General features: G+C 31.2%; 1 protein-coding gene across 6 annotated transcripts in view; it reads right to left on the bottom strand.

The window, feature by feature from the left end:
* LOC114331819 (protein croquemort) overlaps positions 1-22,930 on the bottom strand; it is a 317,116-nt gene that overhangs the window by 88,624 nt on the left and 205,562 nt on the right. The window contains exon 1 of one of the 6 annotated variants that reach the window (XM_028281485.2): positions 12,836-12,996. The exons of the other annotated variants lie outside the window; for them this stretch is intronic. The gene's annotated coding sequence lies outside the window, so the exon portion shown is untranslated. Of the gene's footprint in view, positions 1-12,835; positions 12,997-22,930 lie in introns of those variants that run through there. 6 annotated transcript variants of the gene reach the window in all.

Consider the following 22,930-nt stretch of genomic DNA (forward strand, 5'->3'; position numbering starts at 1 on the left):
CTAACTTTTACATTAGAATAAGTTTTATAATCTCTATAAATAGTCGAGAAAGCCACTGCGCATTCGCTAGGAAAAATATTCTGATTCGGATTTTTTGCACAATCTTGCTTAAAAAGGACTCCTTTTAACAAATTTGCATGTTGCCAAGACCAAAAGGTGGTCAAACATTTTTTAAACGTCTTTTTTTTGTTTTTTTTTCAAAATTTTTTTTTGCACGGAAAAAAGTGTTTTTAGGTTTTTTAGATCATTCCAAACAGAAAAGGTCTTTAGTTAATTTTCTCTAAAAATGATAGTTTTTGACATATAAGCGATTAAAAATTGAAAAATTGCGAATTCGGCCATTTTTAACACTCAAAAACTATGTGAAAAACTAAAAATTGGAATGTTGCCAAGGTAGGTAGATATTCTTTAAACATCGATTGATGAGATCCCGAAGAGTTTTTTGCAATACAATATTCAAAACCCCTTTGTTTTTTAATTGCTAATAAATTCGTTATTTCGTAAACCGGCGACTTTAAGGAAAAATTCCGAAACAGGTCGATTTTTATTTTTAAGTTATGATATTGTGGCATATATGGTATACTAGTGACGTCATCCGTCTGGGCGTGATGACGTAATCGATGATTTTTTTCAACGAGAATAGGTGTCGTGTCGTAGCTCATTTGAAAGGTTCTTCAATTCTTTATTCAGTAATGTAAACATTTACATAATTATTTATACAGGGTGTCCTTTTACTTCTTTTTTTGTCAAATAATTTAATTTAATAAAAATTTTTTGTACACCCTGAATAAATAATTATGTAAATGTTTATATTACTGAATAGAGAATTGAAGAACCTCTCAAATGAGCTAGCACACGACCCCTATCCTCATTTAAAAAATCATCGATTACGTCATCACGTCCAGATGGATGACGTCACTAGTATACCATATATGCCACAATATCATAACTTAAAAATAAAAATCGACTTGTTTCGGGATTTTTTCTTAAAGTCGCCGGCTTACGAAATAACGAATTTATTCCTTTCATTTGCACCACATTGTCGGTGGAAAATAGTGTCGCTCACGCTTGATTAGCAATTAAAAACAAAGGAGTTTTGAATATTTTATTGCAAAAAACTCTTCGTGATTTCATCAATCGATGTTTAAAGAATATCTACCTACCTTGGTAACATTCAAATTTTCAGTTTTTCACATAGTTTTTCAGGGTTAAAAATGGCCGATTTCGCAATTTTTCAATTTTTAATCGCTTATATGTCAAAAACTATCATTTTTAGAGAAAAGTTACTAAAGACCTTTTCTGTTTGGAATGATCCAAAAACCCTAAAAAAACTTTTTTCCATGCAAAAAAAATAATTTTAGGAAAAAACAAAAAAAAACGTTAAAAAATGTTTGCCCACCTTTTGGTCCTGGCAACATGCAAATTTGTTAAAAGAAGTCCTTTTTGAGTAAGATTGTGCAAAAAATCCGAATCAGAATATTTTTCCTAGCGGATACTCAGTGGATTTCTGGACTAAAATAAATATTATCAGGGCCTTGAGATTTTCTATTCTTTTCATGTTTTGTTTCATGTTTTATTTCTGCTTTTAGTACCTATAGGAACATCGAACGGGTAGCGTTACATTAGGGAAATGTGTAGCTACTCATTTAAGGAGAACGACTATAAGTGCCAAAATTCCTTAATCCTTAAGTCATGGGTTTGTGAGTTCTTGTAATTTTCGACAATTAGATGGAGTTGTCGCGTCGGTACGACGCGCGACGTAGAAATAATTTCCTTTTAATATTTAATGAACTTTTATACAGGGTGTCCCCGAAAATAGTGCGGTCCTTTAAGGTATGGATATAATACACAATTTAGAACAAAAAAGTCCTATAACATTTGTTTCTAAAGTAAACCGTTTCCAAGAAAAAAATTACATTGTTCTCCATATAAGTGAATTTTTATTTCCATAAATTTGAATGACATGGCAACGTTGCCCTAAAAGAACTTGCTGTGACTGTGGAAAATTAAAGTAATATCCCCTTGTTTATTTACTTTGAGGTGTGATTTTTGGGGTTGTTGACATGGTAGGTACCTACCTGCAAAATAATGGATGTGGATTTAGTTGATATTTACATTATTTTACCTACCAGATGCAACTGACCTACAAACCTACTTTTTAATCTTTAGATTTTTGAGTTGAGTTTTATTGCAAGACGTCAATTTGTATATCAAAATGTATTTTCGTTTTTTGGTCAAACGGATCAATTTAAAAAAAAATGTTATAAGACTTTTTTGTTCTACATTGTACCTTCTACCTATAACTTTAAGGAACGCACTATTTTCGGGGACACCCTGTGTAAAATTGCGAAACTCAAACACTCTCCGATTAAAGCTTCTGCAATAAGATGCCTGTACTAAAATTAAAGTTAACGCACGGTGTATATCCAGACAGAAACTCGAAGATGGACATAGTTTGCATTAGTAATGATGTATTGTTTACATTTTGTTTACTGTACACCATTGTTTAGAACAAAGATTGAATAAATTAGTATTTGCTATTATTCATCAAAATAGTGAATAATTAGTGATAACTAAGTACACTATCGATTTATCTCAGGATGTGACTTAACTGAAACTCGTACATTTTTTCTGCTACAGAAACAAAGTATTGGAGTAAACGTACACACACAATAAAAATATTCAACAATTTAAGAGCAGCCACAATTTAATTACTAAACATTTTTTTGTCCTGTGTTAACAATAACAGAACTACTAATAGTTCAGAAAGCCGCTGCGCATCCGCTAGGAAAAATATTCCGATTCGGATTTTTTGCACAATCTTACTCAAAAAGGACTCCTTTTAACAAATTTGCATGTTGCCAGGGCCAAAAGTGGGTAAAAATTTTTTTAAATGTTTTTTTTTTGTTTTTTTTCCTAAAATTATTTTTTTTATCGAACAAAGCTTTTTTTAGGTTTTTTGGATCATTTCAAACAGAAAAGATCTTTAGTGACTTTTCTCTAAAGTTGATAGTTTTTGATATATAAGCGATTAAAAACTTAAAAATTGCGAAATTGGCCATTTTTAACCCTCAGAAACTATGTGAAAAATTGAAAATTTCGATGTTGCCAAGGTAAGGAGATATTCTTTGAACATCGATTGATGAAATCCCGAAGAGTTTTTTGCAATACAATATCGAAAACCCCTTTGTTTTTTAATTGCCAATCAAGCGGGCGCGGCGCTTGATTGGCAACCGTTGCATGTATATGTAACATTCGTAAATATATGTGCGGAAAAATATTTCGATTCAATTTTTTTTACCATCTTGCTTGAAAATCTCCCCTCTTAACAAATTTGTATGTTGCCAGGATCAAAAAGTCAAAAAAATTTTTAAACGTTTGTTTCTTTTTCCTAAAATTAATTTTTTTGGATCAGACAATTTTTTTTAGGTTTTTTGGATCGTTCCGAATAGAAAATACCTTAAGTGACTTTTCTGTAAATGTGATAGTTTTCGAGATATAAGCGATTGAAAATTTAGAAATTGTAAAATCGGCCATTTTTAACCCTCAAAAACTAATGTTGTTCTGAAGCTATTTCCTTGTGGCATTTTTATAATCAACTATTTTTAATACTAAGCAACCACATTTTTGTTTAATTTAGTATTATTTTGTATTTTGACAACGACACCCGACTTGGGCGTTGAAACGTTAATAAAATCATTTTTTTTTTTGGTAAAATTGTGGCTTATTTCACATTGAAATAGTTAATTACCTCAAAAACTATGTAAAACACCGAAAATTTCAATTATACCAAGGTACGTAAATATTCTAAGAATATCGATTGATGAAGTCCCGAAGAGATTTTTGCAATACAATATCGAAAACCCTTTTGTTTTTAATTGCTAGTCAAGCGGTCGCTACACTATTTTTAACCGTTGCATGTATACAACATTGTATGTAATATGCGTAAACATAATAGGTGGCTAGCGAAATCTGGCATTGAAAGACGAAGTAGTTTTCAATCCTAATAGTAAATTATTAATATTGAAAATATTAAAAATATTTCTAAAAGATTTTTAAATTGAAAACTTATTTTTACACTTTCCTGGTGACACCTCCAAGACTTCTACAATTGGCAAGTCAAATGGATGCTGCAGTGAAGACGAGTGGGAAGGAGTCACTGCAGCATCCATTTGACTTGCAAATTGTAGAAGTCTTGAAGGTGTCACCAGGAAAGTGTACCAATAAGTTTTCAATTTAAAAATCTTTTAGAAATATTTTTAATATTTTCAATATTAATAATTTACTATTAGGATTGAAAACTACTTCGTCTTTCAATGCCAGATGGCGCTAGCCACCTACTATGATCACTTCGGTTGCAATGGGTGGGAAAACCTCTCGATGCGAATCAGTTAAAATATGGAGAACAGTGCCTACGTTCTTTCCGATGAAGGCTCCAATAAGAGCCGAAAATCGCGATTCAAGGGACTGGACTGCACTCGATATTCTAATTGAAAAATAAGATTGTTTTGCCTTCGCATTGCAACTGAATAAAAATGGTATACATTTTTATTTTATAGTCGTATTACTCCGTAGAGTAACTAGGTTCATTTTTCCGTTGGAAATTTACCAGCTGCAGACGGGGGATGTGAATTGCATAGTGTAGAATTCCTTCCCTCTCGTCTTCACTGCAGCATCCATTTGACTTGCAAATTGTAGAAGTCTTGGAGGTGTCACCAGGAAAGTGTACCAATAAGTTTTCAATTTAAAAATCTTTTAGAAATATTTTTAATATTTTCAATATTAATAATTTACTATTAGGATTGAAAACTACTTCGTCTTTCAATGCCAGATGGCGCTAGCCACCTACTATCATCACTTCAGTTGCAATGGGAGGGAAAACCTCTCGATGCGAATCGGTTAAAATATGGAGAACAGTGGCTACGTTCTTTCCGATGAAGGCTCCAATAAGAGCCGAAAATCGCGATTCAAGGGACTGGACTGCACTCCGTATTCTAATTGAAAAGTAAGATTGTTTTGCCTTCGCATTGCAACTGAATAAAAATGGTATACATTTTTATTTTATAGTCGTATTACTCCGTAGAGTAACTAGGTGCATTTTTCTGTTGGAACTTTACCAGCTGCAGACGGGGGATGTGAATTGCATAGTGTAGAATTCCTTCCTTCTCGTCTTCACTGCAGCATCCATTTGACTTGCAAATTGTAGAAGTCTTGGAGGTGTCACCAGGAAAGTGTACCAATAAGTTTTCAATTTAAAAATCTTTTAGAAATATTTTTAATATTTTCAATATTAATAATTTAGTATTAAAATTGAAAACTACTTCGTCTGATATTAAACAGTTGGGGTTACATTATATTATCTGATTTTAAAGGATGTTAAAAATATTTCCAGATGAACGCCTGGCATCAGATGACATCAACTATATTGGTTGGGAAATTGTAGGTAGAACCTTACATGGCAAAGTTTAGGTGACAACTCTTTTTAGGTGACAAAAAAAACTTTGAAAGACTCCTGATACAAGAATAAAAAACCGCTAAACGCCGTAAAAATGAGTGACGCATACAATATTCCAGCTACAAAAGATCTGATATGAATATTACATGGTGCGAAAATGTATTTTTCTACGGTCGTGCTAAAAGAGCCACTTTCACGCACGCATTCCGTCTCCGAAAGTTGCACTTTCCCGCACGGGGTGCGTGATAGTAAATTTTCCCGCACGGCGTGCGGGAAAGTAAAATACCTTGTAATATGGTATTATAATATATTATAATACATGCAATAAACTAATATTTAGATATTATTTACTAATTTATTTCAATCTTATTGTGTTCATGTTTTAATAAAATTAGCGCGATTATTTCATTCATAGGAGATTCTGACCAATAGAAAGCTACAGAAATCTGAATTAAATCGATAATTTTTGATAATTGCCCGTCGTTAAGTATATTACGTCAGATGCCCTTCGTTGCTACGAAAAAATACATTCAGTGACATTAATGACAATTAATGTTTTAAAAATTATAAAAGTGATGATTTTCAATCGTCAAATATTTATAAAATCTTTGTGTTTAATTGTACTAATTTGTACTTACATAAATAAATTACAATAAAATTTTGGTTTTGAACAGTTTTATTCATGAAATAATCGCAACAAATTGCACTCGAACTCTAAAATTAATATAGAATTTTTGCCCGCGTGACACTTTGACATAATTTCACTCGCCTTTGGCTCGTGAAATTAAAACTGTCAAAGTGTCACTCGGGAAAAATTCAATAATTTTAGAGCTCTTGTGCAATTACTACTGATTATTTCATTCATAGGAGATTCTGACCAATAGAAAGCTACAGAAATCTGAATTAAATCGATAATTTCTGATAATCTCCCGTCGTTAAGTATATTACGTCAGATACCCTTCGTTGCTACGAAAAAATACATTCAGTGACATTAATGACAATTAATATTTTAAAAATTATAACAGTGATGACTTTCAATCGTCAAGTATTTATAAAAACTCTGTGTTTAATGGTACTAAATTGTACTTACATAAATAAATTGCAATAAAATTTTGGTTTTGAACAGTTTTATTCATGAAATAATCGCAACAAATTGCACTCGAACTCTGAAATTAATATAGAATTTTTGCTCTCGTGACACTTTGACATAATTTCACTCGCCTTCGGCTCGTGAAATTAAAACTATCAAAGTGTCACTCGGGAAAAATGCAATAATTTCAGAGCTCTTGTGCAATTACTACTGATAATTCGAAGAAATAAAATTATTTTGACATAATATTTAAAAGTCAGATCAGTAGACAATTACAACGGTTTTGAATCGTCGTCATGGAAACCAATATCGTCGTCGTGGTAACCCATTATATTGAAAGTTTGGTTTTGACAACCTTGTCAAAGAATTAATTTGTGTATTTTCACTTCTAAAAAAAATTGATATAACTATATTTTTTGTGGCTTTTATCCAAACTTACGGCCCTAGAAAAAATATTGTTCCTAACTCATGCGGAAAGTGTCTTCCCCGCATTCGACTGCTTGCCCGAACTCCGCTATCACGTCGTTCAGGTCAACGGCAGTCTTGTGCGTGAAAGTATCACTTTCCGCACTAGTTAGGAAAATAACTATTTCATTTTGATGCAAAACAAAGTTCTAGTTTTATTTTATAAGATTTTTCCATAATATTTGCTCAATTTCAAGTGAAACGAGCCACAAAAGAGTAACTTTGATACAGTTTGAATTTTGAAACTCTTTTTTGGCTCGTTTCACTTGAAATTGAACAAATATTATGGAAAAATCTTTTAAAATAAAACTATAATTTTGTTTTGCATTAAAATGAAAATACATTTTTGCGCCACGTAATATTCATATCAGATCTTTTGTAGCTCGAATATTGTATGCGCACTATATACAGTAATTGTAAATAGTATTAGTATCACAAAACAAAATAATAACATCAAAGTTTTATTATTCATTTAAACTCCGATTTACACCTTGTTTCGATTCGACAAAGATAATCACAGTCTACGTTATCAACCACTAAAGAAGTTGGTTCCGGTCTTGTGTGGAGAACAAGAGTTATTCACCAGGTCCATTTACCAACTGGTGAAGCGTTCTACACATACATAAACGAGGGATCTAAACAATATTATTATAATTTTACAAATAACAGACATATATAGAGCATAGTTATTTAGTAAATCTTGTCCAAGTAGGTATGGTTTGTTCAACAGTAAATGGTTGAGAGCAATTAGTGCGGTCGTAAATATTATTAAATTTATCTGACCTGGCCCATTGTTAAGACCCACCCGGAGCGATAAGCAATCGAGGTAGACAGAGTTGGTATTTTGACAATTAACACTGACTAGACGGTACTCCCATAATAAAGCAAAAGAAATTTTACCAGAAAACATATTTAAATTTTACCTGAAACCGGGCCTTTTATACTAAAATCCCAGATATTAGTTCAGAGGAATAAGGAAAAAAATATCCTGTTGGTATCACAACCCCCTCCAGGACGAAAACGAATTTCTTGAGTAGTATGGACATCTATAATAATAACCTATAATATGTTTCCTGCATCCAATTTTGATGATATACATATGTAGGTATAAACAAATGAAGATCAAAAACGGTAAATTTTCGCTTTCTTCGTCTATTACCTAAAAGTTAAGCATTTTAAATAAATTTGAGAGTAAGCAACTCATAAATCGTATAAAAAACTTCAATATGACGTTCGCTGAATATGTCTATCCTTATTGGTTACTTAGAAAATTGCAAAATAAATAATAAATTTTGAGTTTTTATAAATATTCATAACTTATGTAAAAATTAACTTAGAACCTTCTTATTACACGGAATGCTGAGACTTTTGGTTCTTAAATTATACCCTATATTTCAAAGCAATTGGGTAAACAGTTTAAAAGTTATTTAAATTGTTTATCCCAAATTAATTTTTTTGCAACACTATAAGTCAGAAAATGATGTAGTTACAATAATACTTTGGACAGTTTATGAAAGAAGAAGATTTACACTCTTAGTTTAATTAAAAAAAAATGACAAAAAATAATTCTAAATATGGCAAAATTATTTTGGAAGAAAATGTGAATTAAAAATAGGGGGGGCTAACTCCGTCCCTAATTGTCAAAAGACAATTGTTTTATTTCTAGATGTGTATAAAAATTCAGTCTTTCTAAATATGAAAAAATAATTTTTCTACGGGTAACGGTTAAAAAGTTATTCAAATTGTTTATAAATAAGCAAAAAATCGACAAGTATTGCAAAATAATTTTACACTGTTTAAAATTACGTTTTGTCATTTTTTTTTATTAAGTTAATAGTATAAAATGTTCTTCTTTTATAAACTGTCCGAAGTATTACTGTAACCTCACAATTTTCTGACTTATTGTGTTGCAAAAAAAATGAATTTGGGATAAACAAATTAAATAACTTTTCAACTATTTGACCAATTGCTTTAAAATTTAAAATATAATTTAAGCATAAGAAGTCTCAGCATTCCGTGTAATAAGAAGGTTCTAACTTAATTTTTACATAAGTTATGAACATTTATATAATCTCAAAATGTATGACTTATTTTGCAATTTTCTAAGCAACAAATAAGGATAGACATAATAAGCGAACGCCATATTGAAGTTTTCGTAAATGATTTATGAGTTTCTTACTCTCAAATTTGTTTAGAATGCTTCACTTTTTAGTAATAGACGAAAAAAGCGAAAATTGACCGTTTTTTGATATTAATTTGTTTATAACTATGTATTTCATTAAAATCGGCTGCAGGAAACATATCGACCCATGCAACGAAGAATATTGTAACTCACTTTTGGTTGAACTGAGATAATCGCGGTTGAAAATTTTTCGCAAAGAGATCGCTCTAAGAAATGACGATATCTTTTGAACAAATACGCCTTACAAATTGAAATTTCTGGTATATTGTATGTAAAGGGTTTTAAAGGGTTTCACAGTTCAAACGTAACAAAAAACACATTTTTTTTGCTAAATTTTGTAGACTTACTATAGTTTTCGTCGAAGCAGTTAAGGAAAAAAACATACTTACTCTATACTTAGTAACAGTAAATATATCTTTGGAAGAAATACGTCTTACAAATTTAAATTTCTGTTATATTATATATTAAATGGTTTTAAGGGATTTCACAGATCAAACACAACAAAAAATAGGTTTTTGCTAAATTTTGTAGACTTACTATAGTTTTCGTCGAAACAGTTAACGAAAAAATACTTATTTTAGACTAGACTTACTAGTAACACATTTATTGAAGCAAAGCAGTACTACTTAAAAAATTATAATAAAACACATTTCTATAGTTAATCGGAATAACTAAAATTAGAGTCTTACTAGAGAAAACTATAGTAAGTCAAACAGTTTTTACCTAAAATCTGCAATACCTTCCGCTCTTTCTTGCAACGAAGACTACAGTAACTCAACTTACTATGGTTTTCGCCTGCAGGCGTGTGGGTCAGTAAACTTACTATATACATACAAATGCTTTACTGGTTGCCTTAAAATTCATACTTGATTTACCATACTTTTCTGCCAAATAAAGCTTAAAAAGAAAAATAATACCATAATAGTAAGTCAAATGTAACGTTTTAAGTCTTCGTTGCATGGGTCGATATAGGTTATTAATATAGATGTCCATACTACTCAAAAAATTTGGTTTCGGCCTGGAGGGGGATGTGTCACGAGAAAAATCTTATTTCTCTGGACTATATTGTAACTTTCTTATTTTTATCGTGTTTATTATTTGGTATTCTTTGCCCATTTTTTGAACTAATTTCGTGTAAGTTTTCTTCTTTGTCCATGCTATTTTAAGCATTCTCCTGTAACACTACATTTCACGGGGCTGTAGCTTATTAATATGCTCTTGCTTCAATGTCGAGCTTTCAAGCCCAAATTGCAGTATCGAAAACACGTAGCATCTCAGAGCTCATACTCTCAGTTCTAATCTAAGGTCTCAGTTCCTGAGAATTGTTTTTAATTTAAAATAAGATGTGTCAACCCATGGGAGGCCAAGACCCACCATGGGTTGTAGAGCCGATGATAATGATGATGGCTAAATTTGGAAGGTACAAAAAAATGAAGAAAACTGCAATACCTTGGGCACGTGATAAGAGAAACAAAATACCTAGCAGTTCAAGGCGACGAATGTCATTGCAGGGAGTGGTTTAATTGCTTGTATATTCAGCTTTTTAGAGCAGCTGTAAACAGAATACAAATAGTCGTGATGAACGCCTACCTTCAAAGAAGACGGCACCTTAAGAAGAAGAAGTATATACAAAAATATTGGATTCAGATTTTAGACAAAACTATTTCTATTTATAGTTGTATTTTTCAGTTGTTGTATTGTAAAACAGAATAAAAATCCGCTAAACGCCGTAAAAATGAGTGGCGCATACAATATTCCAGCTACAAAAGATCTGATATGAATATTACGTGGCGCGAAAATGTATTTTTATTTTGATGCAAAACAAAATCCTAGTTTTATTTTAAAAGGTTTTTCCATAATGTTTGCTAAATTTGAAGTAAACGCGCCACAAAAGAGTTTCAAAATTCAAACAGTATCAAAGTTACTCTTTTGTGGCGCGTTTTACTTCAAATTTGGTAAATATTATGGAAAAATCTTTTAAAATAAAACTAGAATTTTGTTTTGCATCAAAATGAAAATACATTTTCGCGCCACGTACCTAATATTCATATCAGATCTTTTGTAGCGGGAATATTGTATGCGCCACTCATTTTTACGGCGTTTAGCGGTTTTTTATTCTTGTATCAGGAGTTTTTCAAAGTTATTTATAAATTAAATGTATGAAGTTAAATGCAATGTTTCTTAATTACACGTTAAGCTTTATAAATAGTCGCCTTTGTCGCATTATCTCCCAAATGGATCTAGTGTTTATCGAATGTACACTAGATTTTTTTCTATTCGAAATAGATTGAAAAAAAATATTGAAATGGCCGGTAAATGAACTCGAATTGCCCGTTGCCAGATCAAATTTAGCGTCGTAGCCACTACAACTACATAAACCATTTAGAGAGTAATCGTTAATTGTATTATACTTTTGTAGCTTAATAACTTCTAAACGGCTTAACCGATTTTGATCACTAAACATGAGTTTGAAACGTACTAACATGTAGTATCTGATGAATCTAAGGCCAAGTATGATAACTAAAGCTATTACAGGAATTATTGAGCTTCAAAAACCGTTTTTCCCTTAAGAAATAGATTTGTTCATATTTATGAAGCCTATAACTTAAATATTCGAATTTTCCCAGATATGAGGTATACACCGTTAGATTTGCCTGGAGTCCTTCTACAAACGCTCAGTTATTGGCGCAATTCGTAGTTTGAAATTTTGAGTAATTGTCGAAAAACCAAAATATTCAAAGTTTAGTTTTTCAGTTTTTCGGCTATACTGAGCCGTGTGTATGTCTGATCATGGCGGCTTAGACAGCATTTGAAAGCTTAACTCAATACTATTGATCTGGTGTATTCGGTGTTCTTCTGTCTCTTCTTGAACCAAAGATATATACCCCCAAAAAATATGCCGTTTTGTACCTACCAAGTCCTATAGCTGGCTTATGGGTGGTCAAAAGTCACAAACTACATTGGTTCTGAATCGACCCTGACCCCCTCTTCAAACACAGAAAAAAAATTCAGATCGGTTTAACTTTTCCACATACATACATACATACATACATATCGACAAACATTTCCCCCTTTTTAAATAAAAATTGAGTCATATTTCTGAGCTCGGGAACTTTTGAATGGTATAACCGATTTTCAAAATTAGACATGCATTAGAAAGGTAATGATCAGTACTATCAGAAGACGTAAAGATCGGAGTTAAATTTTCGAACTTTTTGGGAGTTTTGGGGACGAGAACGAAAAACAGACCCTAAATAGGAAGGGCTGTAAAATCCACACCCTTGGACCAAAATGGATGGTTGATATATGAATGGGTGAGTCTTTTCCTGAACATTAAGATGGGAGTTGGCACAATTTTCAATACAGTCAGATTTATAAAATCGAAAATTTCGTGTATATATAGTGTCGCGTGTAGGGGAGTGTGGATGTGCGCCACTGGCGGGAACTGCCGTTGTCTGGTAATATTGTTTGTAAGGAATATTAGATTCGAACTGCCATTATATTGTCAGTTATATAATTAGTTGTTGAACTGCCTATTTAAACAATTAGATCGTTAGAACAAATTTGTCTGTTTAATATTTGGCCTAAACCTAACTTTATACTATAAAGCACCCAATCAAAGCACACAATACTTTAAACTTACCAAATTTTGAGTGCATTCGAACTGAAGAACTTAATACACTACCCAATGGTTTATACAGAAAACACTGATAAAAGAAGGTTATGCATACGATATGAACAACGACCCATCACTGACTGACCCTATTTATCACTATCGCATCAATATAAAATAATAATGTTTTCATTACCACTATCTGTTTTAAATGAAAAAATATATAATATGTGAAAAAATATACAATCTAAATGACATGGGGCATGACACGGGGCAACGTTTATCGTCAAAAACCTTAAACGAATTATGTTAATAATTAGGTTTTGAGACAGGAGTGAAAACAAATGTTTATTATGGGATTTATTTTGACGTTTATGTTCACTATTGCAAAAACAATTTTCCGTGAAGATTTGCTCAATTTTACAAGTGTTTGAATAATGTTTTGGAGCATTTTATGCATTGCTACTGTCTAAATTTAAATCACTGGATTAATTTTAGGTACAGTTTAGTAATAAACTTCTTTTTCATGTGTGAACCTGATGAACCACATATTTTTAGGAACGTAAACAAAAATAATTGTTCTTCCAACGGTATCACTTTCCGTTTACCTAAAGATTTTAATGATCAGCAAATTGTTTGCGGTCGAAATAGCTGGAAATATTGGGGATCTGCAGAGGCTGATGACCAGAATAGAGGAGTTTGGCCAAGAATACGCTCTAAAAATGAACACCAAGAAGACAAAAATTTATGAGAATATCGAAAACTCGAAGAAATAACGAGAATAATTTCATAAACGAAACCAATGTAGAACGAGTAGACCAATCTTGGAACACTGATCAACTCCACAAATGGGTACTACCAACTACCAGGAAATCAAAATCAGTATAGAAATAGTGCAGTCACTGAATGTTTTCACCTCTGATTTCGTTTAACCTCGTTCGATTTTCATGAAAATTGATGAGCAGTTAGAGGATACCTCAAGGAACAAAGATGACATGATTCTAACTTGCGCTTTCACCCTGGGGGTGGATGCCACCCCTTTTCGGGGGTGAAAATTATTTAATTAAAAATAATACCATAAATCGATAGAGAGACAAATTATAATCAAAATTTGTTATATAAAGTTATTAACATAAATCAATACATTTTGAGTTATTAAAGATTAAAGATTTTATTTTTTCGTAAAAAAATGCATGTTTTAAGGCTGTTTTTCACGTATAACGTAAAAACTATGAGCTCTCACAAAAAAGTCATTATTACCTAAATTGAAGATATTAAAAAATTGAATACGGTCTTTACGTAAAAAACTAAACTAATGTTAATTCAAAGTCAGTTATGGTCAATTGAATGTATATATTTTTCGACGAGTACTCAAATCTATGTATTCAAGCTCAAATAACGGGAAAACGATGCATTTTATAAAATATACCTACTAATGTCAAAGTACTTCGGAATACCTATCAAATGAGCTCCAGAAGAAGTTAATAGCATCAAAATTAAGCAAGTTATGATGAAAATAAGAGAACCCTTTCGAATTTTTTAGGAAAAAGTGAAAAATAAAACAACGTCATTTCCACAAAAATTAAAATTTATAGTAATCCTTACAAGAGTTTAGAAGAGTTTATAATGCATATTTTTTAAAAAAAGATATAATTTAAAAAATCAGAATTTTTAAAATTATCGTCATTCTAATTTTCTTTCAGTAATAACTCCAAAAATACTCAATATGCAAAAAATGATATAGGTATACCCAAAATTTTAATTTTTGTCTATATGAAATATTCTAACTTTTTACTATTTCTGTAGGGTGAAAAATATCCGAGAGAGAAACGTTTAAAGCTTAAATTTTGCTGCGTGAACCATTCAACCGTGGCCATTTAACCTTTGATTTTTAAAAAAATTAATAGGTCTAAAAGACTAAGTTCAATGCATTTTAATAGCCCTTGGAATTATGTTTTAAATTGCTTTTAGATGAACCTGATATCTTAAAAATTAACGGAGTTATTAAAAAAAACGATACCATTTTTTTGAACAATTTTTAAAAGATAAAGTTTGAAAAATTTTTGGAGCATAATTCTTAATGTTATAAACTTGTTCGGGATCTCATTTGATATATATTTCTAAGTACTTTCACAAATGTTTAATAAGTTTATGTTATAAAATGCATCATTTTCCCGTAATTTAAGCTTGAATACCTAGATTTAGGTACTCGCCGAAAAAAATATACATTCAATTACCTATAACTCACTTTTAGTTAACATTAAAAGGTTCTTTTAATAAGGAGTTTATTTCATTTTCTAGTAGCTTCAATTTTGGTGTTAATACCTTTTTGTAAAAACTTAGTTTTTGAGTTATTTATGAAAAATCGTTTAAAAACATGCATTTTTCTGACGACAAATTAAAATCTTTGATCTTAAATAACTCAAAAAGTTTTGATTTATTTTAATAACTTTATATAACAAATTTTGCTTAGCATTTGTCCCCCTATCTATCTGTGGGGTTATATTTATTAAAATAATTTTCACCCCCCCCCCCCCCAGAAGGGGTGTTGAAGAACAGGTTGGCACCATGTCACCTTTGTTCTTTGAGATATCCTCTAACCCCCCACCAATTTTCATGCAAATCGATGGAGGTTGAACGAAATCGGAGGTAATACCTCATATCCACCTTCAGTGACTGCACTAAAACGGCTATAGCAAACTTTAACAAAGATTCTCTGCACAAGAGATTTGAATTTGGAGCTAAGAGTTAGGTTGGCTAGGTGCTACGTTTTCTCGACTTTATTTTATGGAATAGAAACTTGGACCTTGAATGCGGCATCAATTAAAAACTGAAATCATTTGAGCTGTGAGTGTACAGAAGAATTCTGAAAATATTGTGGACAGAACACGTCACAAACAAAGAGGTTCTGAGAAATATGAATAAAGAAATAGAAATCTTACATACCATCAAAACAAGAAAATTGGAATATCTCGGACATATTACACAATGCAGAGATTAAAGAGAGATACAACTTGCTCCAGTTGATTATTCAGGGAAAGATTCAAGAAAAAAGAGGCATAGGGAGATGCAGAATATTGTGGCTGTGCAACCTGAAGTACAGATGTACATCAAATGAACTTTTCAGATCAGCCGTCTCTAAATTCCAAATAGCTATGATGATCGCCGACCTCCGCCGTGGAAATGGCACTTAGAGATGATTATTAACATGAGATCTGTTTTGTTTTCCTCTGTTTCTATTTTGCAATTACTTGCAATATGCCCATTTTCGTAGTACTGCACTTTTCAATAATCTCATTTTTTGTTAACGTCATAAGGTCTTATTAGGTTTGTTCGTAGAACGATCAGCAACCGTTGCCAACCATCAGAGGCATGCGCGTTCCTAATCTACAAACTCTAACTGTTAACTGCGCAGCGCTAACGGTTAACTGCGCATGCGTCTGATGGTTGGCAACGGTTGCTGATCGTTTGGATCGTACTACGAACAAACCTATTAGTTGTGTTTGAATACACGCAGTGAGCACGTAAAGGTTTTTTAATGTTGTTTTGAAGCTATTTCCTTGTAGACCAGTAAGAATCTGTTTTTAGGTGGATGTGAGAGGTGGCATTGATATTTTTGTGGATAAAGTTAGGTGAAAACTTCGTTTAATTGATTTATGCTCCTTCTCAGATATGCCCGGAACATTAATAAAAAAAATTAAATATTTAAAAGTTCAAAAAATTTCGTTTTTTTCTTTCTATTTTTTTGCTTATAACTTTAAAACGATTCATTTTGGGACAAAGTCGGATAGGAATAAAACAAAGATAATTAAATTTTCTATCAGATGCGATTGGTGAAAAATGTCTTAATGTATCACCCTTACTGGAAAATAGCAATAAATATAAAATAAGGGGGCAAAACAAGCCTGTATTTATTCAATGATTTTCCATCACTTAGGTTACACTTCGAACCTTCCTAGTTCGCTTAGAAAATTTTTGTAATGTGCTAAAACCGTACACCAAATTTCATTAAAATTGACTTACTAGATTTTGAATAATAATTTTGGAATCTAAACTTATTTAAGAAATTAAAAATTTTTAAAATCTTGCACAACAAAAACTAGAACATACAAAGATTTGTCAATTTTTTTTGCATCTAAAGAAGCACTCCACCTATCTAATGCACTTTACATAATTGAAATCGGATTATTTAAGCAGCCTCAGCAATGGTTTCAAGTTATAAACAATTTTTTGGCTTATAAACAAATTAGTGCTGTGACCAGGAGGGGGTGCTACGGGCTCCTTTATTTAGATGGACTTACCCAAGATTTTTATGTATTTTTGACCCGTAGAACACGATTTTTTGGGTAACAGTTGATCCGGATGTCGATAAGATTGTTATAAACAAAGAACTTGAGGAATTACATAACATCGATTTTTCGCAAAATAAAACATTTTTTTGTATTTCTTGGTAATTCTAAGCAAAAAATGTTCTTACAAGTTTTTTCGTAGGATGCATAGTTTTCGAGATAAACGCAGTGGAACTTTAAAAAAATCGAAAAATTGCAATTTTTGAACGCGAATAACTTTTGATTAAAAAATAAAATTGCCATTCTGCTGACAGCATTTGAAAGTTTAACGCCCAGTTCCACCAACGTGACTTAAGTGAAAATTTGATCTTAAGAAACAATTTTTACTTAAGTCCCGTTGAGTTTCTTTCCACCAACGAAAAATAATTACTTAAGAACAAATATTTTTGCTTAAGCTTAAGTCACCTATTATGACGACTTAAGTAAAAATTTTAACTTCACGCATGCATTGAAATTCATCTTCTGTCATATATTGACAAATAAGTGAGGTTAAATTTCTTCTGTTGATATTACGTTAGGATAACTCGCATTTTTGCGATCTATTTTGATTTATATACTCCTATTTTTTGTAAATTCCACCCTAATATATAATATAAAGAGTATCATGGTATAAAGTAGTATATCATAGTTTATAGTATATAATATAGTGTAGTGTAGTCTCTTTATCTTTGGTATACACACCATTGGTTTTTTTATTTTCAATGATGTCCTTGTATTTGGACACCAAGGAAACCAATTCCCCGTTTTTTGATCAGAAAAGTTTATTCTTTTTTTAATTTTTTCATATTCTTATAAACCATTTCCATACTCTGACAAATCAAAAATATTACATACATCAATTATATTTTAAAACTAGCAACTAAATTAATGCTAAACTAATTAGTAATTCTCAACTAGATTAATTTTAAATGGGCAAATAATTTCGAAAAATACACAAGAACATGACAAGAATCATATACCTAATAACAATTTACAATAAATATTGAAATGACATTTTCTAATGTCTAATGACATTAATGTCAAAAATTGCACAAATTTTCTTCTTTTTTGGTGTTTTTTCATTAAAAACGAGTCAAAAGGTTAAGAACTTTTGACAATTTGGCAAAGTTGGTATCTCTGATAATTTAAGTTTTTTCTTGGCTAAGTTAAGTAAAAACTTGTATGGTGGAACGCAAATTTTTACTAAGAAATTTTTTTGACTAAGCAAAACTTACCTAAGATTTTACTTAGATCACGTTGGTGGAACCGGGCGTAAGTCAAATTATACCGGTTTTAATTATTTGCATTGTAGTCCAAGTAATGAAGCTTAAAATAGGACAAAACCTCGCAATTTTTACACAATGGATCGATTTGCTTAAAAATTTAAGAATAAGTAGTGAATAGTCCAAGGATCAAAATCTATATGATGCTGAAAGGCGCTTTTACCATGGGGTTGGTTGTCACCCCATCTCGGGGGTGGAAATTTTTTATTATATTTTGACCTCAAGAGTTAGTAAAAACATTAATTCTAAGCAAAAAAACGTCCTATATATTTTTTTGATAAAATTAATAGTTTTCGATTTATTCGCTATCGAAAATGTTACGTTTTATATCAAAAAAATCAATGTTGTTAATAAGTTTTCGGCTAATAACTCCAAAAGTTTTCGTTTTATCAAAACAACTTTACTTAACAAAAATGTACCTTTTGAAACAATAAACAAAAAAGTTTCCTTTAGTTTTTTTAAGACCAATAGTAATCAAGCTATACATTATTAAATGTTAGCTCTTCTTCGTCAAATGCTAAATACTGTAGTTACAAAGTCAAAAGACGGGAAAACTATGCATTTTTCGAGAATAACTTGTTTGAACTAATTTAAAGCATTTTAAAATATCTATCAACAGAAATAAAAACAAAGTCTTTAGCTCAAAAATTAAGTGACGTATATTGAAAAGAATGTTAGTCCCTACTTTTTTCAGAGAAAAAGTGATCCGAAGCAACCTCCTAATCACCACCCTAATTAAAATTAGTCATTAACCTTATTTGGTCTTCTTTATTTTTATATTATTAATAGGTTCTAGAAGTTTCACTGGCTTAGAATGATTAGTTTTTAAAAAAAATGGAGTTAGAAGCGAATAACGATTTTTTGTAGTTTAAAAAAAATGGCTTTTTCTTCAGAATAGAAAGATTAGCATCAGAGAAACGAAAAAATCTTTAAATACGAAATTGTAGCGTATCTAATTCTCAAAAAACCGGTTTGCAAAAATTTTTACTACAGTAAAAATTGAGTGAGCTATTGATAATTAAAACTTGTAATAACATGCAAAAACCACCTTTACCAACCCTTTCAAAGTCATCTCTTTTTGCGACTGATGATTTTAAAAAGAATTAATATTAACAGGCTTATATAACTTATAAATATCTACAAAATTCTATTTTAACAAACTTTCTAAGATAAAAAATAGAAAAGTTACGGTTAAAAAATCAATAAATATTTTTGAAAAAAAAAAGGAGAAATCCAATTGGAAGCATAATAGTGTAAGTTAGCGATGTTGTTAGTCATTGGTCTTATTCATTCTTCTTTATTTATGTATTATTAATAGATTGTAGAAGTTTGACTGGCTTAGAAAGATTAGTTTTTAAAAAACTGGAGTTAAAAGCGAATGACGAATTTTTGTAGTTTGGTAAAAATGTCGATTTCTTCAAAATAGAAAGATTAGCATCACAGATACGAAAAAATGTTTAAATATGAAATTGTAGGTTATTTAATTCCCAAAAAAATGGTTTGAGAAAATTTTTTCTACTGCAAAAATTGAGTGAATCGTAAATTAGTATATTATTGAAAAACACTTATTTTTTCGAGATAAAAGTAACACTTTCGATAGCGAATAAATCGAAAACTATTCATTTTATCAAAAAAATGTATAGAACATTTTTTGCTTACAATGAATGTTTTTATTAACTTTTGCGGTCAAATTATAATAAAAAATTTCCACCCACGGGATGGGGTGGCAACCACCCCCATGGTAAAAGCGCCTTTCGGCATCATATAGATTTTAATCCTTGCACTATCCACTACTTGTTCTCAAATTTTCAAGCAAATCGATCCATTCTGTAAAAATTGCGAGGTGAAAAGCTTCAGTTCCTGGACTATTGCTAAAAACTAATTTTTTTATTATTAAACAAAGCTATTTGTTTATAAGCCAAAAAATTGTTTATAAGTTTAAAACATTGCTGAGGCCCCTTAAATAATCCGATTTTAATTCTGTAAAGTGTATTAGATAGGTAGAGCACCTCTTTATATGTAAAAAAATTAGCCAACTTCTAAATGGTCTACTTTTTGTTCAGAAAGATTTTAAAAAATTTGAACTTTTTTAAAAACATTTAGATTGCAAATTTATTATGAAAAATCTATTGGGTCGATTTTAATGAAATTTGGTGCACGGTTTAAGTGTATTACAAATAATTTCCTAAGCGAATTATTAAGGTTCTAAGTGCCACCAAAGTGGTTAAAAACATTGAATAACCACAGGCGTATTTTGCCCCCTTATTTTGTATTTATTGCTATATTGCAGAAAAGGTAATACGTTACCAGTTGCACCAGTATTATATCATACAAAATTCAATTATCTTTATTTTATTTCTCTACGACTTTGTTCCAAAACTAATATTTTTAAAGTTATAAGCAAGGAAAGCAGAAAAATGACGACATTTTTCGAAATTTTCAAATATTTTAATTTTTTTATTAATGTTCCGGGCATATTTGAGAAGGAGTATAAGTCAATTATTATTACTGAAGGTGTCACCTAACTTTACCTGCAAAAATCCGAATACCACCTCTCACATCTAAAAATAGACGTTTTTTCACAGATCCTTACTGGTCTATTGTGGCATTTTTGTAATCAACTATTAATTCTAAATGGGAAACAAGCCTCAATTTAACTAAAAAAATGATTTTATTAACGACTGATTAAAAAATTTTGTTAATTAAATTTTTTAGTTGAATTGTGGCTTATTTCCCATTTAGAATAGTTGATTACGTAAAGGTTGGAATAAATTCATTTGTTCGTAAGTGGGCGATTTTGAAAATAAATCCTGAAACAAGTAAATTTTTATTTTTAAATTATGGTTTTTTGGCATATATGTCATGCTAATGACGTCATCCATCTGGGCTTGATGTCGTAATCGCTGTATTTTTTTAAAAGCAAGTAGGGGCCATGTGATAGCTCACTTAAAAGGGTATTCAATACTCTATTCAGTTATATAATCATGGATATAAATATTTATACAGGTATTCCAAAACAAAAACTTTGAATTAAAGGACCAGGCAACACTCCTTATGCAAAAGTGGTCCCGGTCAAATTTGATGAAAGTTTGGTCAATGATACCTCTTGATGTGTAGATTAAAAAAGTCCATGGCACCTGGGTCTGAATAACTACTATTCTCGAGTTACAGCCTTCTGAAGTTATTGGATTCGATTGCTCGGTTTACGTTAAGTGCACTAATTTACGGTCAAGTGAACGAAGATATTTATTATTAGAAGAAGAGAAACTCATGTTCTTCATACATACTTGCGTGTTGTATATGAACTCGTGGTCAAAAATAGTTGGATCGTATTTTAGTCTTCAGAAAACCTCCGAAAGTCTTCAGAAAACTAAAAAAGTGCGGTATAAAATGTGCTGCTAGATCGATATAAGCATTATCATGTTTTCATGAATGCTTCTCAGTTATGGAATACCAGTAAAACTGCAGTTCCGCCTTATCTTTAGAAAAATACTGAACAGTGGCGGATCTAGGGGGATGGGGGTAATTTCACTCGTAATATGTTCAAGAATAATTAAAGAAAACATTGTTAAAACATAAAAAAATAAATTACTTGACATGAAACTTGTCCCGCATATCAGATATAAGACAGGTAGAGAACATGGACTTGATTTCAATACAAAAAAAACAAAGTACCTGGTAGTTTGTAAATGCTAAATATTAAGTACAATTGTCTATGGAAAAATCGGGTTTAAATCATCTTCGACTATTCGTACATTAACATTTTGCTGATTTCGGTTAGATGCATCATACGTCGTGTTAACTAATGACCAGTCAGGATACATAACATTAGGTTGATGTCTTGCAAAGCCTAAAAACCATAACACACTGGTGGCATGAGCACAAGTACCTACAGTTCTCGCACCAGATTGACAGGTACAGTAGTACCCGTTAATCGGTTCTTCTACAGGCTCATCTCCATCATTATCTTCATCAACCGTATAGGAAATGAATACTTGGTATTTTGTATCTTGCCGAAACCTAGAAAATACTCGAACTCTTATGAATCCCGGTTCATCCATATTCTCATCAATTTGAAACTCTTCGTCATTTTCTCTTATTATTTTATCTTGTATGTAAGATGGTGCCAGTTTAATTTGATATATCCCAATCGTAAGGTCTTTTAGGTAGTCTAAGTCGAAAACAGAAAAGTTAGCAAAATCATGATTATGAAGCGTTCTCCATTGACCATTTCTTCTAATCAGATTATCAGTCTCAACTCTAGCTTGTACAACATTGGGAATTAGTAACCTCTGTAATAACTGTTCAGCTGCTTCAGCTTGAATTGGGATACACAGCATCTCAGTAAACATCATATTAAAAATAAACCTTTTAATAATTAAATGCCCGTGATAATGTTTGTTTTAATAAATACGATTAACCTAGTTTTTGCATCGATGCATGCTAGTATTTGATACAAGGTCGAGTTGCAATAATATTCAGTGGGTGTTTATTAACAGTCAGCACTTTTGAAT

The sequence above is a fragment of the Diabrotica virgifera genome, chromosome 2, assembly GCF_917563875.1.
Source record: "Diabrotica virgifera virgifera chromosome 2, PGI_DIABVI_V3a".
NCBI classification, from domain to species: Eukaryota; Metazoa; Arthropoda; class Insecta; order Coleoptera; family Chrysomelidae; genus Diabrotica; species Diabrotica virgifera.